Source organism: Erpetoichthys calabaricus, chromosome 8 (genome assembly GCF_900747795.2).
Source record: "Erpetoichthys calabaricus chromosome 8, fErpCal1.3, whole genome shotgun sequence".
Classification (NCBI taxonomy): Eukaryota; Metazoa; Chordata; class Cladistia; order Polypteriformes; family Polypteridae; genus Erpetoichthys; species Erpetoichthys calabaricus.
This window is the reverse complement of record NC_041401.2, coordinates 11,928,288-11,943,862: the sequence shown is the minus strand read 5'-3', so window position 1 is coordinate 11,943,862 and position 15,575 is coordinate 11,928,288. Positions and strand designations below refer to the sequence as shown.

At 44.1% G+C, this 15,575-nt stretch overlaps 1 protein-coding gene and 1 long non-coding RNA gene across 2 annotated transcripts in view; one reads left to right on the top strand and one right to left on the bottom strand.

Annotated features, from left to right (window-relative positions):
- Positions 1-15,575, bottom strand: part of nfe2l2a (nfe2 like bZIP transcription factor 2a) — an 82,961-nt gene that overhangs the window by 56,288 nt on the left and 11,098 nt on the right. The gene's annotated exons all lie outside the window — the stretch shown is intronic.
- On the top strand, positions 8,456-10,666 carry LOC127528930 (uncharacterized). Its single transcript, XR_007935553.1, has 3 exons — positions 8,456-8,663; positions 9,810-9,891; positions 10,513-10,666. It is a non-coding gene; the product is annotated as an uncharacterized LOC127528930 (long non-coding RNA).

Genomic DNA, 15,575 nt, shown 5'->3' with positions numbered 1-15,575 from the left:
GCAGCTGGCATGGTTGTTGGATATACAGAAGATTAGGCCTGAGGATGTAATTCTAAAGTATTAGCGCTACACTCTGGTGCCCAAATTGCCATTGTTAGCACACAAACATTTTGCTCACCGGCAGTCACTAAGGTCTCCAGCACCTCGTGATTTCCAAATGAAGCTCTCACCAAGGTGCTTATGTGTCCGAGTGTGTACACTTGCTACGTGTGCCCATGAATATGCTGGAGCGTCTCCGGGTGTGTTTGCACTTGCATGGACAGTATGTGTGCTTTCCAATGCCTGGTGACATGAATGCATGTGTGCTTATCAGAGTAGGACTGCATGTACTGTATGTCAGCAAATACATCAATAAGCATGTCCTTCCATGAACCTCATTCTTGGGCCTGAGTGTTTCTGTACGCCTATGTAGATATGCATGGGCAAGCATGAAACTCACTCACATTCGCGGAGCTGGCACGTTTTTGGAGTGAAAAGTTAATTGAAGCTCAAACATCTCAGTCACGTGATGACCTGCGGAGGCGAGTGCTACTCGAGAAGGTGCCACACCTCATCTAGCAGGCTGAAACTTGCAGGGACCGGATGACAGAGGGGTCATCCGGTGTAAGTGCACTCGGTGACACCATCACGACGGCAGGGTGGTCAGCTAGGCCTGTTGCCTCTCGGACTCCTATGTCCTCCCCATGTCTCATCCCATGCTGCACTGGGACTCCCAACTACTTGTTGAATTACCTGTGAATTCTTTGAAATCACTTTTTCTTTTTTTGTCCGGCACGTTCTGACTCACCTGTACGAGAAAACCCCCACATATGATCTACCATTCGACTCATTTTGATGTCTAATTATACAAAACGTGGAGCTTTTTGGGGGTTCCCCCATATTTTTGGCCCTCTAGACCTGAAAAGCCCTCATTTTTTTATAGGCCGCCTTTGGATCATAGTTTGTGCAAGAAAAGACACCATTACGTAAACCAATAGGCGTCTTCAACAAAAATGACTAGAAGAACTTGAAGTTCTTCAGGCCACATCAACCAACCCTCAGGGGAATATGAAGGGGTCAAAGTTAACCCTTTTCACAAAACTTTGATAAAAACAGCGATTCGTAATATTGGCAAGTGGAGTATACTTTTATGTTATTTCGAAGTTACTGATAGTGAATATTATCATATTTTTGATATCTGATCCTTTACCGGTGGTCCTACCCCCTTAAGAGACACTCCCAGAAGGTCAAATATGACAAATTTCAAACATAAGCATGTGGGGTATCGTTTTGGACTATTTCAATGTCAGTAATATGAATATGATGTTATTTTTGATTTTTGATCATTTACTAGGGGTCTAGCCCTCCATGGCCCTTATAAGGGGGGGTGACAAATTACAAATTTCTATTACAAATGTGAATATATCAAATTTAAACATTTAAACTGAAGACTACATTTTAATAGTTCAAATATTTGACACAGGCGGCACGATGGCGCAGTGGTAGCACTGCTGCCTCGCAGTTAGGAGACCCGGGTTCACTTCCCGGGTCCTCCCTGCATGGAGTTTGCATGTTCTCTGTGTGGATTTCCTCCGGGCGCTCCGGTTTCCTTCCACAGTCCAAAGACATGCAGGTTAGGTGGATTGGCAATTCTAAATTGGCCCTAGTGTGTGCTTGGTGTGTGGGTGTGTTTGTGTGTGTCCTGCGGTGGGTTGGCACCCTGCCCGGGATTGGTTCCTGCCTTGTGCCCTGTGTTGGCTGGGATTGGCTCCAGCAGACCCCCGTGACCCTGTGTTCGGATTCAGCGGGTTGGAAAATGGATGGATGGATGGATATTTGACACAACTGTTCTTGTTTATTATGGACTTCTACCTTAATTATTACTTTTCTTACAAACACCCCGAATTAGGAGGGCTTACGCCAATTCACTTTTTCCTCTTGCCTTTCTGACTTCTACTTTACATTGGACAGTCCCACCAGAGCCCCCAGCATTCCTCATTTTTGGACCCTTCTGTTCTTAGGCTCACCAATCTACATCTTTGCAGACCGCACCCCCCCCCCCCCCCCCATTTACTTGTCAACCCAGCTCCCTACCCAAGTCTGATACCCTACATTCACAGCCCCTTCCCAGCTATCATCTATTTCCCATTTTTTTTCCTAACTTTTGGCACTATGGTGGACTTTTTACTTAATAAATGATGTGTGCATCTTCAGCACAAGCAGCAATTTCATCAGAAGGCTGCCAACAACACCGGGTGCCCTGGGAGCGGTCACACTGCATGAAGAAACAACGGCGTAAACATGTGGAAAATAATCCCACTGCTTGAAAGCAAATGTGCCTGAGCTGATAAAGACAAAAAAAAAAGCTGCAGAAGTCTTATCAGGCTGGTGGAGGCACATCACGAGGTGGGGCGGGCCTGTCACCGTTGGCTGGTTGGGTGGTGGTGGGGGGGCTAGGCATGGCACAGGGGACAGAGGACATGTGATCACAGAGCCCCCAGGCACTGTATGTTCTTGTATGGGCATCTCTCAGTGGGGTCTAAATGGATTCTTTCATATCCAGGGACTTAATGTGCAGTGTGTAATGGGGGGCTCTTTGTTATCACGTGGACCCCTGTAATTATACACAAAATATTTCTATTTGTGTACGCATGTATGCAGGTGGGCACCGGGGTTGGCTTTAAAATCTCCTGTGAAATTCAACTGCACCCGTGCTTGTGTGAGGGCCCCATCTTTGGGGTCAAATGAACACCTTTGTTTATGGATTGGTGTGTGTGTGTGTGTGTGTGTGTGTGTGAGGACTCCGTGAACTCCCAAAAAGTTTAATCTCAGTGTGACTGCATTGATGGCAGTTGACTGTTATCTTCAGGTGTGTGTATGTGTGCGTGTGTGTGTGTGTGTGTTTGCGCATGTGTGTGAGGACTCCGTGAACTCCTATGAAGTTTAATCTCAGTGTGACTGCATTGATGGCAGTTGACTGTTATCTTCAGGCGTGTGTATGTGTACATTTGTGAGAGTGTGTGTGTGTGTGTGAGGACTCCGTGAACTCCCATGAAACATAATCTCAGTGTGAAGGTGTTGATCCCAGTTGACTGTTATCTTCAGGTGTGTGTATGTGTGCGTGTGTGTGTGTGTGAGGACCATGTGATCTCCTATGAAGTTTAATCTCAGTGTGACTTCATTGACCCCAGTTGACGGTTATCTTCGTGTGTGTGTGTATGTGTGTGTGTGTTTGAGTGTGTGTGTGTGTGTGTTTGTGCATGTGTGTGAGGACTCCGTGAACTCCCATGAAACATAATCTCAGTGTGAAGGTGTTGATCCCAGTTGACTGTTATCTTCAGGTGTGTGTATGTGTGCGTGTGTGTGTGTGTGTTTCCTCGTGTGTGTGAGGACCACGTGATCTCCTATGAAGTTTAATCTCAGTGTGACTTCATTGACCCCAGTTGACGGTTATCTTCGTGTGTGTGTGTATGTGTGTGTGTGTTTGAGTGTGTGTGTGTGTGTGTGTGTGAGGACTCCGTGAACTCCCATGAAGTTTAATCTCAGTGTGACTGCATTGACGGCAGTTGACTGTTATCTTCAGGCGTGTGTATGTGTACATTTGTGAGTGTGTGTGTGTGTGAGGACTCCGTGAACTCCCATGAAGTTTACTCTCAGTGTGACTGCATTGACCCAAGTTGACGGTTATCTTCGTGTGTGTGTGTGTGTGAGTGTGTGTATGTGAGGACTCCGTGAACTCCCATGAAACATAATCTCAGTGTGAAGGTGTTGATCCCAGTTGACAGTTATCTTCATGTGTGTGTGTGTGTGTGTGTATATGTGAGGACTCTGTGAACTCCCCTCCCATGAAACGTAATCTCAGTGTGAAGGTGTTGATCCCAGTTGACAGTTATCTTCAGGTGTGTGTAGGTGTGCATGTGTGTGTGTGTGTATATGTGAGGACTCTGTGAACTCCCATGAAATGTAATGTCAGTGTAACTGCGCTGGCCCAGTTGACGGTTATCTTCAGGTGTGTGTAGGTGTGCATGTGTGTGTGTGTGTGTGTGTGTGTGTGTGTATGTGAGGACTCTGTGAACTCCCATGAAATGTAATGTCAATGTAACTGCGCTGGCCCAGTTGACGGTTATCTTCAGGTGTGTGTGTGTGTGTTTATGGCCCCTAGACCTCAGTGTGAATTCCTGTGAAATTCAGTGGCACCTGTGTTTGTGTAAAGGCCGGTGTGTGTGATTCACGTGAGCACCTTGTTCTTACATCGTTTATTATCTTTATCTATGGCTTTGTGTGCGCGTCTCTGTTTATGTGTGGGCTCCGCTTTGGCGTGCGGACACCAGTGACATTCAATGGCAGCACTTTCTGTGTGATCATATGGACCCCCAACTGACCCCGTAAGCTTTGCTATCTTCATCCTGTATGAGCGCCCTAAAGGGCTCAAAAATGATATGAAATAGGGGGAGGGAGAATGGCGCGACACCAGGACTAACAGCCTGGCTCTTTCCGCCCTCAGACGTCACTGACAGTCCCACTTGGCCGCTATTTAAACCCGATGAAGGCCGCATGTCGGTGTTAATCTGTGAGGCAGCCTTCAAGTGTGTCCCTTCGGAGTGCGTTCTCCTGGCTGCAGAAGCCATTGCCAAGAGCTGAGGGTCTTGCTCCTCTTGCTATGTTTCACCCTGCGTGATTTCTTGTTGAGATTAAACAAGACTCGGCTACGGACCCCAAACCTTTATAGGTTTCTCTGATTCCTATTTTCGAAGTGCTAATCCGCGGCCCCTGGGCTCCTGTGTGTGTGAGCTGCTGTGAAGTTCAGAGGTGAGGACCTCTCTGTGTGACCAAGTGAACACCTGGGTTAGTTTTACTTTAATTTAATTAGTCTTTTAATTGCGTAGTGCAGTGTAAAACATTTCGGTCACACCATATAGACATGGAAACACTTTCCCTACACGGTCGCCCCACTTCAGGGCACCAATTGGTGCCACAGGTGTTTATGACTCCTCAGGTGGGTTTCATGGCTTCATAAGATACCTTGGCTTCCTTACACCGTTTGGAGTCTGTAGCTGCCATTGTTCAACATGAGGTCAAGATGTGTGCCAATGAAAGTCAAAGAAGCCATCATGAGGTTGAAAAACCAATAGAGACATTAGTAAGACCTTAGGATGACCAAAATCAACTGTCTGGTGTATCATGAAGAAGAAAGAACACACTGGTGAGCTCAGGAATCACAAAGGGACTGGTAGGCCAAGGAAGACCTCCACTGCTGAGGACAGAAGAATCCTAACTATGGTCAAGAAAAGCCACCACCGCCTGTCTGACAGATCATACACAGTCTTTAGGGGGCTGACATGGACGTGTCAGAGACGACTATCAGCAGAAGACTTCATGAACAGAAACACAGAGGACACACTGCAAGATGTTAGCCACAAAATCAGGATGGCCAGATGACAGTTTGTGACAAAGAACTTCAAAGATCCTGCAGAATTCTGGGAAAAGGTCTTGTGGGCAGACGAGACGAAGATGGACCTCATCAGAGTGATGGCAAGAGTTAAAAGGAACTGTCCGAGATCCAAAGCAGACCACCTCATCTGTTAAACATGGCGGTGCTGGGGTGTTATGGCTACTACAGGTCCTGGCACACTTCACTTGATTGATGATGTGACTGCTGATGGCACAATGAATTCTGAGGTATGTAGATGAGCCTGCAGAATTCTGGAAAAAAGGTCTTGTGGACAGACGACACAAAGATGGACCTCATCAGAGTGATGGCGAGAGCAAAGTGTAGAGATGACAAGGAACTGCTTGAGATCCAAAGCAGACCACCTCATCTGTTAAACATGGAGGTGCTGGGGGTGTTGTGGCTTATGGCCACAGATCCTGGCACACTTCTCTTCATTGATGATGTGACTGCTGACGGCACAATGAATTCTAGAAATTCAATTCTAGAAACATCTGATCTGCTCCAGTTCATTAAAGGCCTCCAACCTCACTGGATGGCACTTCACCCTACACTAAGATGATGAGCCAAACGTACTGCTGAGGCCACACAGGAGTTTATCAAACCTATAAAACAGAAAATTCTTAAATGGCCAAGCCAGTCACCTGATTATATATATATATATACTGAAGAGAAAACTTAAGGGGACAAGCCCCCCGAAGCAAGCAGCAGCTGAAGATGGCTGCATGAGAGGCTTGGCAGAGCATCACCAGAGAAGACCCTCAGTATCTGGTGATGTCTGCGAATTGCACACTTCAGACAGTCAGTGCATGCTGGGATACATGACAAAGAACTAAATATGACAACGACTTTAACGGACCTGCCATTGCTGCCTCCAAACATTATGAAATGGGGGGACGTGTAGACAAAAGTGTTGTGTGACCGAAGTGTCTGCAAATCTCCTTAAGTGAAAGTCTGCAGTGTGCACTTGAATTGTTTGATTTGTAATTTTAAACTTTACAACAGAGGGGGAAAATGAAGGAAGAACATGTCTGTCGTAACCATTATGGAGGGCACTGTGTAAGGGTCCAGTGCTTACGAGACACCTTTGTGACTCTGAGTGACGCCTGTATGACACGATGGTTGCCCCGTTTGTGTACAGCAGTCACTATGTCGTCTCTGTGTGTAGCCACCTGTGTTTATGTAACGACACCTGCGTTTGTGTGGGGGGGGCCGACGGGAAGGGGGGGGGGGGGGGGGGGTTAAAATTTAGCAATCTGACCTTCATTGTCCTTTCAGAGGTTCTCAGGAGTTGACATTATCCACATAATCACAATCCAGCCTAACAAGTTCCCGGATGTCATGGGAACATCCAAAACGAGGATCGAGTCTATCAGAAGGATGTGGGATTCACCACATTTTGCGAACGCAAATGGAAAATCACTGGCAGCAGCAGAAACGGCGGACGCCGGTGAACTCGCTCACCCTTCACTCTCTGCACATTGAGTGCCAGTGCCAGCGCGAGGCCATCCAACCTGCTGAGCAAGGGAACAGACGTTCCTGCAGAAACCTGCCAAACACCATTGCTGACGCCCCGAGCAACAGACTTTCACGTCTTTGGTGTTTTCAGTCCCGGCCCTGCTTCTTTAGCACAGCGGTGAGCCACGTGGGCTGCCATTTTTTTTTTTTTTGCTTGACGATCTGATTCAACCCTGCAGAACTACCAGGATGTGGCAGCAGGCAATGGAACAAGTAGGGTGTGAAGTGAATTTTCAGGACAAGAGGTCAATTCCAGGATATTTATAGTGTGCCTCCCATCATCTCGGAGATAAGACGTCGATAAGATGGCAATAAAAGCTGTCCAGTCAGTCTAAAGGGATTTAAATGGATGTTAAAATGACAATCTCGGAAGATTCATGTCCGTTGTTACTTGGAATGTTCGGTACTCAGTTTTTATTGAGATTACTGGCAGAGAGCCTCATAAACAAATTAACAGCCATGTCATCGGACGAAATGGGCCACAAAAACAAGAACTGAGAGCAGGCCAGTGGGACTCCGACATGCAGAAAGTATGTCCAGAGAGCGGGCAGAGGGGCTCCTCCATGACAGACCAGTGGGCTGGCCAACATGGAGCCCAGACGGGCCTCAGCAAGGGGCAGCCATTTCAGACACCCTTTTACTCTTTATACAGTACTCTATGATTCTATCACTTACAGCACTATAGGCTCTGACAAACACCAGGTTTTCCTTACATCATTAACTTAATTCTATATAGCGCCATTCACAGTACCAACACAGCAATATAGGCTCCATTGGCGACCTTAGGGGTGTGCGGGGGTGCCTAGGGCTGACCAACCCCACACGGGGCCGGTTATGTCAAACGCTGTTACCGGTATGTGTGGACTGTAGAAACGTGTGTGCAAATTTGATAAAAATAATATTAACATACGCCAGATTTTCTCATTACGGTATTTAGCTAAATTTTTGCAAGATAACACGCAGACTTTATCAAAATATAATTTGAGAATATAACTTGGGGCGGCATGGTGGCGCAGTGGTAGCGCTGCTGCCTTGCAGTTAGGAGACCTGGGTTCGCTTCCCGGGTCCTCCCTGCGTGGAGTTTGCATGTTCTCCCCGTGTCTGCGTGGGTTTCCTCCCACAGTCCAAAGACATGCAGGTTAGGTGGATTGGCGATTCTAAATTGGCCCTAGTGTGTGCTTGGTGTGTGGGTGTGTTTGTGTGTGTCCTGCGGTGGGTTGGCGCCCTGCCCAGGATTGGTTCCTGCCTTGTGCCCTGTGTTGGCTGGGATTGGCTCCAGCAGACCCCCGTGACCCTGTGTTCAGATTCAGCGGGTTGGAAAATGGATGGATGGAATATAACTTGACAAATCTGCTCTAATGGGACATGCGGGCCTCAAAAGCGGGGCCCCCTTAGGCACAGGGCCTGGGACGGTCGCCCTACTTGCTACCCCCAAACTCCGCTCTTGATAAGCTCTGACAAACACCAGGGTTTTGATACATCATCTATCTTAATTCTATATAGTGCCATTCATAGCTCCAACACAGCACTATTGGCTCTGACAAACACCAGGTACTCAAAAAATCATTTACCTTAATTTTATATGGCGCCATTCAGAGTACCAACACGACAATATAAGCTCTAACAAATACCAGGTACTCAATACATCATATGCCTTAATTCTATACAGCGCCATTCATAGTAGCAACACATCATTATACGCCCTGACAAACACCAGGTTTTCCACACATTATTAACTTAATTCTATATAGTGCCATTCACAGTACCAACAGAGCAGTATAGCTTTTGACAAATGCCAGGTTTTTGATACATCATTTACCCTAATTCTATATGGCACCACTTAGAGCACCAACACCATACTATAAGTTCTGACAACTGCCAGGTACTCAAAAAATCATTTACCTTAATTCTGTATGGTGCCATTCACAAAACCAACACAACAATATAACTGTGACAAATACCAGGTACTCAATACATCACTTGCCTTAATTCTATATAAACAATATGAAATTAGTAGATAAGTTTATACTTACTGTATAGCGAAGTACACGTAGCAGCTTGTAGGCGGTCATGACGTCGTCGACCTTGTTGCAAAGATTCCTAAAGCAGATTCCATCCAGACTACTGCCTTATCACGATCACTTGCAACTAGTTTTGTGCCCTGGTTAAAGGACACTGCGGCCGTAGATCTTATATGCTTTTCCTCCTTTTTAAATAAAAAGAATCGTGGACTCATTGATGCTGTAATGGTGTCCTGCAGCGATGTAGCTGTTCCCTTCCTTCAACATATCCAAAACGTTTACCTTTTCTGCAATCATTTGCATCTTCTGTTGGCGCTTGGACACGGCCCCTGAAGCAGTAGCACGTTAATGCTGAATGAGTGAGATGAGACTTCCTGGTTAATGCAGCACTCCGTCGCTGAGCCAATCAGCAGCACACAGGAACTTAACTGCGTGCTCTGATTGGGTAGCTTCTCAGCCATCCGGCAATAGCCATTCACAGTACCAACATAGCACCAGGCTCTGATAAATACTACGTTTTCCATACATCATTACCTTAATTCTATAGCGCCATTCATAGTTCCAACACAGCACTATTGGCTCTGACAAACACCAGGTACTCAATAAATCATTTATCCTAATTCTATATGGGCTATGCAGAGCACCAACACGACAATATAAGCTCTGACAAATACTAGGCACCCAATTAATCATTTGCCTTAATTCTATATAACACCTTTCATCGTACCAATACAGCAATATGGGCTCGACAAACACCAGGTACTCAATAAATCATTTACCTTAATTCTATACAGCACTATTCATAGTAACAACACATCATTATAGGCCCTGACAAACACCAGGTTTTCCACACATCATTAACTTAATTCTATATAGTGCCATTCACAGTACCAACACAGCACTATAGGCTCTGACAAATGCCAGGTTTTTGATGCATCATTTACCCTAACTCTATGTGGCACCATTCAGAGCACCAACACGACACTTTAAGTTCTGACAACTGCCAGGCATTCAATAAATCATTTACCTTAATTCTGTATGGCGCCATTCACAACACCAACACAACAATATAACTGTGACAGATACCAGGTACTCAATACATTATTTGCCTCAATTCTACACAGCACCATTCACGGTACCAACGCAGCAGTATAGGCTCTGACAAATGCCAGGTTTTTGATACATCGTTTACCCTAATTCTATATGGCATCACTCAGAGCAGCAACATGACAATATAAGCTGTGACAAATACCAGGTACTCAATACATCATATGCCGTAATTCTATACAGCGCCATTCATAGTAACAACACATCATTATACGCCCTGACAAACACCAGGTTTTCCACACATTATTAACTTAATTCTATATAGTGCCATTCACAGTACCAACATGACACTATAAGTTCTGACAACTGCCAGGAACTCAATAAATCATTTTACTTAATTCTGTATGGCGCCATTCACAGTACCAACACAGCACTATAGGCTCCAACAAATACTAGGGTTTCACAACACCAACACAATATAACTCTGACAAATACCAGGTACTCAATACATCATTTGCCTTAATTCTATATAGCGTCATTCACAGTACCAACATAGCACTGTAGGCTCTGACAAATACTAGGGTTTTCATACATCATTACCTTAATTCTATATAGCGCCATTCATTGTTCTAATACAGCACTATAGGCTCTGACAAACACCAGGTACTAAAAAATCATTTACCTTAATTCTGTATGGCGCCATTCACAACACCAACATAACAATATAACTCTGACAAAACACCAAGCATTCAATAAATCATTTGCCTTAATTCTATATAACGCCATTCACAGTACCAACATAGCAATGTAGGCTCTGACAAACACCAGGTACTAATAAAATCATTTACCTTAATTCTGTATGGCACCATTCAGAGCACCAACATGACAATATAAGCCCCTGGCAAATACCAGGTTTTGCACACATTAATAACTTAATTCTACATAGTGCCATTCACAGTACCAACACAGCAGTATAGGCTCAGACAACTGCCAGGTACTCAATAAATCATTTACCTTAATTCTACATGGCACCATTCACAACACCAACACAACAATATAACTTTGACAAACACCAGGCATTCAATAAATCCATCCATTTTCCAACCCGCTGAATCCGAACACAGGGTCACGGGGGTCTGCTGGAGCCAATCTCAGCCAACACAGGGCACAAGGCAGGAACCAATCCCGGGCAGGGTGCCAACCCACCGCAGGACACACACAAACACACCCACACACAACGCACACACTAGGGACAATTTGGAATCGCCAATCCACCTAACCTGCATGTCTTTGGACTGTGGGAGGAAACCCACGCAGACACGGGGAGAACATGCAAACTCCACGCAGGGAGGACCCGGAAAGCGAACCCAGGTCCCCAGGTCTCCCAACTGCGAGGCAGCAGCGCTACCCACTGTGCCAACATGCCGCCTATTCAATAAATAATTTGCCTTAATTCTGTATCAAAAGCGTCAAAGCATCAAAGCAAACTTTATTGTCATCTCAACCATATACAAGTACACAGATAGACGAAATTGCGAGGCTCAGGATCCACAATGTAACAACATGAAGTGCAAATGTGGTTCATGCACTTCTTATGAAACACAGCACTCCAGGTTACCCTGCCGAGGGGGGCACCCCCTTTTTCATGCCCCATCAGTGTATGACTAGCTTTTTACACTCGGATTGCATGACTTGTGTTTGCAATGAAAACAATCAGTCGGTCTGTGTAATGCTTCTCTCTGTGTGCCTGCAGTGCTGTTCAATTCATGTCAGCGTGGGCAGTGCCCAATTACATGGCAGAGGTAGCCCGTACATTCAATTCTTTGGCCGTCTATGAATTTCTTTTGTGCTTGGAAATGTATGACTTGCATCAGCAATGAAAACTATCAGACAGCCTGTACAATGTGTTTCACGGTCAGCAGTAGTTGCGGTGCTTTTCCTATCTGCTATGCCACCCAAGTACTGGCCGGGCCTGAACCTGCTTAGCGTCAGGTGGATGACCTCTTCTGATGTGCATGTGGTATGGCTGCTGGCGCGAGTGATTTTGTGCAGGTTTCATACACAGTTTGCATTACAGGCATGTGACGCCTCATGTTCCACCTTTCCCTTTGATCAGGTCGCTTTCCATGCACAGATAATCACCGTCTTTGTGAAGGAGCATCAGAGTCATAAACGCTGCTTGCCTTGGAGACGTACCACAAACAAAAAAGCAAAAATATTAATAATCATGAAGCACACAAAGGCACACACCATCTTGTTGAAACACTGTATTCTCTATCAGTCCTAATTGTCCAAGTTGAGGAATAAAGTCATTTTGCAGCATTTCTAAATAGCTATCACCATTAACAACATGCCCTTCAAAAAAGAATGGCCCTATGACTCAATTTTTTCCTAAAGCACACCACACATTAACTTTGGGAGAATCTCTTTCATGGATTTTCAGTTCCCCAAATATGGCAAAAATAAAACTTCTAAAGGAAAAAAAAACTAGATACATCAAGCTTTAATCCTTTTTACAAATTCTTTCTATCACATATACTTACAAAGTTACAACTTTATGGACACCCTGTACATATATATATATATATATATATATATATGGTTGAAATAGTTTACTGTCAAATAATGCAAAGAGTACGCGAGACGCGTTTTGCCCTAATTCTGGGCTCATCAGGCATACACACTCCACTGCACTCCCTCTCGCGTTACCTGGTAGGTAACCACCCATACAATCAGACTGTGACACAGACTATGAATGCCATGAATGTAATTACCCCAATCTACATGCTGTCAAATAAACGAACCACACGCCGTGGCGCAACGTTAGGGGCATCGCCTCTGGCGCTGACGTCCGAGGTTCGATTCCCGAGAGGGAGTGCAGTGGAGTGTGTACACCTGATGAGCCCAGAATGAGAGCGAAGCACGTGTCGTGTACTCTTTGAATTTATTTGACAGTAAACTATTTCAACCATTCTATGATCTGCTCCTCACAAACTGAGGGCAACGTGGTGGATGTTAGCAGATTGCTGGCCAACCACAAGCGTTACCTGGTAGGTAACCACCCATACAATCAGATTGTGACACAGACTACGAATGCCGTGATATATATATATATATATATATATATATATATATATATATATATACATACATCATACATACATATATACAAATACAGTCGCCCCTTGATATACGACCGGCCTGACATGAGAACATCTTGCTTTACGACCTGAATGTGGTCACGTGTATCTGCTTGCGCGATTGTAAACAAAACAGCCGAAAGCGTTCGTAAGCGTCAGTCGGAGCCCAGATACATGTGTTTGTGGACGTAATTTTGGTCAGTGCAGTGATTTATATTAATTTATTTCAATAATTGCTAAGGAAGGAAGCGAAGGTAACAAAGGTAAAGAAAGCGATCACAATCGAAACGAAGAAGGAAATTGTGTGGAAATATGAGAGTGGCATTCGTGTGACCGATCTCGCTAATATGTACAGCATGTCGAAATCCACCATCTCGACAATTTTACAAAGAAAAGATTTTTATAAGGAAACTCCTTCCAAAGAATAACCACCTTCCATTTAATTCTCTTCCTCCTTCCTTCCTGCAGGCCAAAGATGTCAACTTAAATGGTGAGTACAGTATGAAATTGTTGTTTCTGATAGGCTAGGCACTTTTTATAACTTTTTGGTTAGTACATGAAATAAATTATTGGTGTTTTTGGTAAATTATGCACATTATACAACCCTTTTCTATTAAAAAAAGTTAAGTAAGTGTTGCTATGGGCGGTTTGGAACACATTAAGTGCATTTCCATTATTTCTTATGGGAAAAATAGTCTTGACTTACAACCAACTTGAGTTACAACCAGCCCTCGCGAACGAATTGAGTTTGTAAGTCAAGGGTCCACTGTAATATATATATATATATATATATATATATATATATATATATATATATATATATATATATATACATACATCATACATACACATATATATATATATATATATTATATATATTCATATATACACTCACACATATATATATATTTTGTAGCATCTGAGGATAACTATCCAAGCTTATTTCAGGTTGTGATACCACCTCAGGCCAAGAGGAGGCACTGCCACTAATGGTCTTGTCATTTTCTTCCTCCACATTCTCCTTGTTAAGACAACTGAGCCCACCACCCCTTTTGGTCCCGGAGCATCAAAGGGATGACCACCCGGAAGGAGGCATCATTGATTGTGGAGACAACCTGACAAAAGGAGCGCCAAGTCTGACGTCCTATCCACAGAGCCAAAATGCTTAGATGCCAGTCGACTACATGGCATTTACTTTTGTTGTCTTTTCTCATGCCATCGAGTGCTGTTTTTATTTGCACCTTATCAGTAAACAGGGAGGGCCATGTTGGCACGGCAAAATATTTCTGTTCTGTTGACCCTCTTTCACTCGGGTGACCACATTATATATATGTATATACACAAACACACATATATGTGTGTATATGCACTATATAATACTGACCATTGCCCTGGTATATTTGTATAATAATGGGTTAAGGTGTAAAACCAATATTGCCGTTGGTCTAAGTTAATAGGCTCTATGCCCTATCAGGAAGAGGGATTATATTGGCATCTCAAAAACACTGCCGACGTGGGGACTGCAATTCCCATAAGGCAGCAAAGTACATTGGGACAAGGATTTTGTCATCGCCAAAGTAAAAAGCACGTACTGTTTCCGTCTCAATTCATTTGGCATTGTCTTGCAAAATTTCAGCTTTTGTCTAAGAGTGCGTCTTTTGTGTCTTTTTTGTTTCATCGCGTTTTGCATTTAGCCATTTTGAATATCCAAAAGACACTACCCTCCCCAAAAATGGTGTACAATGTTGCCAATCTATACTAATAAAAGGCAAAGCCCTCACTGACTGACTGACTGACTGACTGACTGACTCATCACTAATTCTCCAACTTCCCGTGTATGTAGAAGGCTGAAATTTGGCAGGCTCATTCCTTACAGCTTACTTACAAAAGTTAGGCAGGTTTCATTTCGAAATTCTACGTGTAATGGTCATAACTGGAACCTGTTTTTTGTCCATATACTCTAATGGAGGAGGCGGAGTCACGTATCGCGTCATCACGTATTACGCCTCCTACGTAATCACGTGAACTGAAAGCGAGGAAGAGATTTACAGTACAAGTCAAACGCGGGAACGAAGGTAAATGACGTTAATTGTTGACTGTCTTTTAATACTGTGTACTTGTTGAGTGTCTTTTAATACTGTGTAAGCATACATATTAACACGTGCAATTAAACGTGTGCATTTACGGGGTGATTTCTCAGGCTTAAAAGCTCGCCTTTTATTAAAAAGGTAAATGCAAACTCTTTTCATTCTGAAGGGCACAAACCACGTTAGATTTCAGCCGTTAAACACGCAAAAATGTCGGTACACCAGATAAATAAGCGCAACATATTATCAGTTGTATTGTATGCTTACAATACATATAGAAATGTGTTAATCGTTAACTAATATTATGGGATGGTGTTTTTCGACTCGCGCTTTG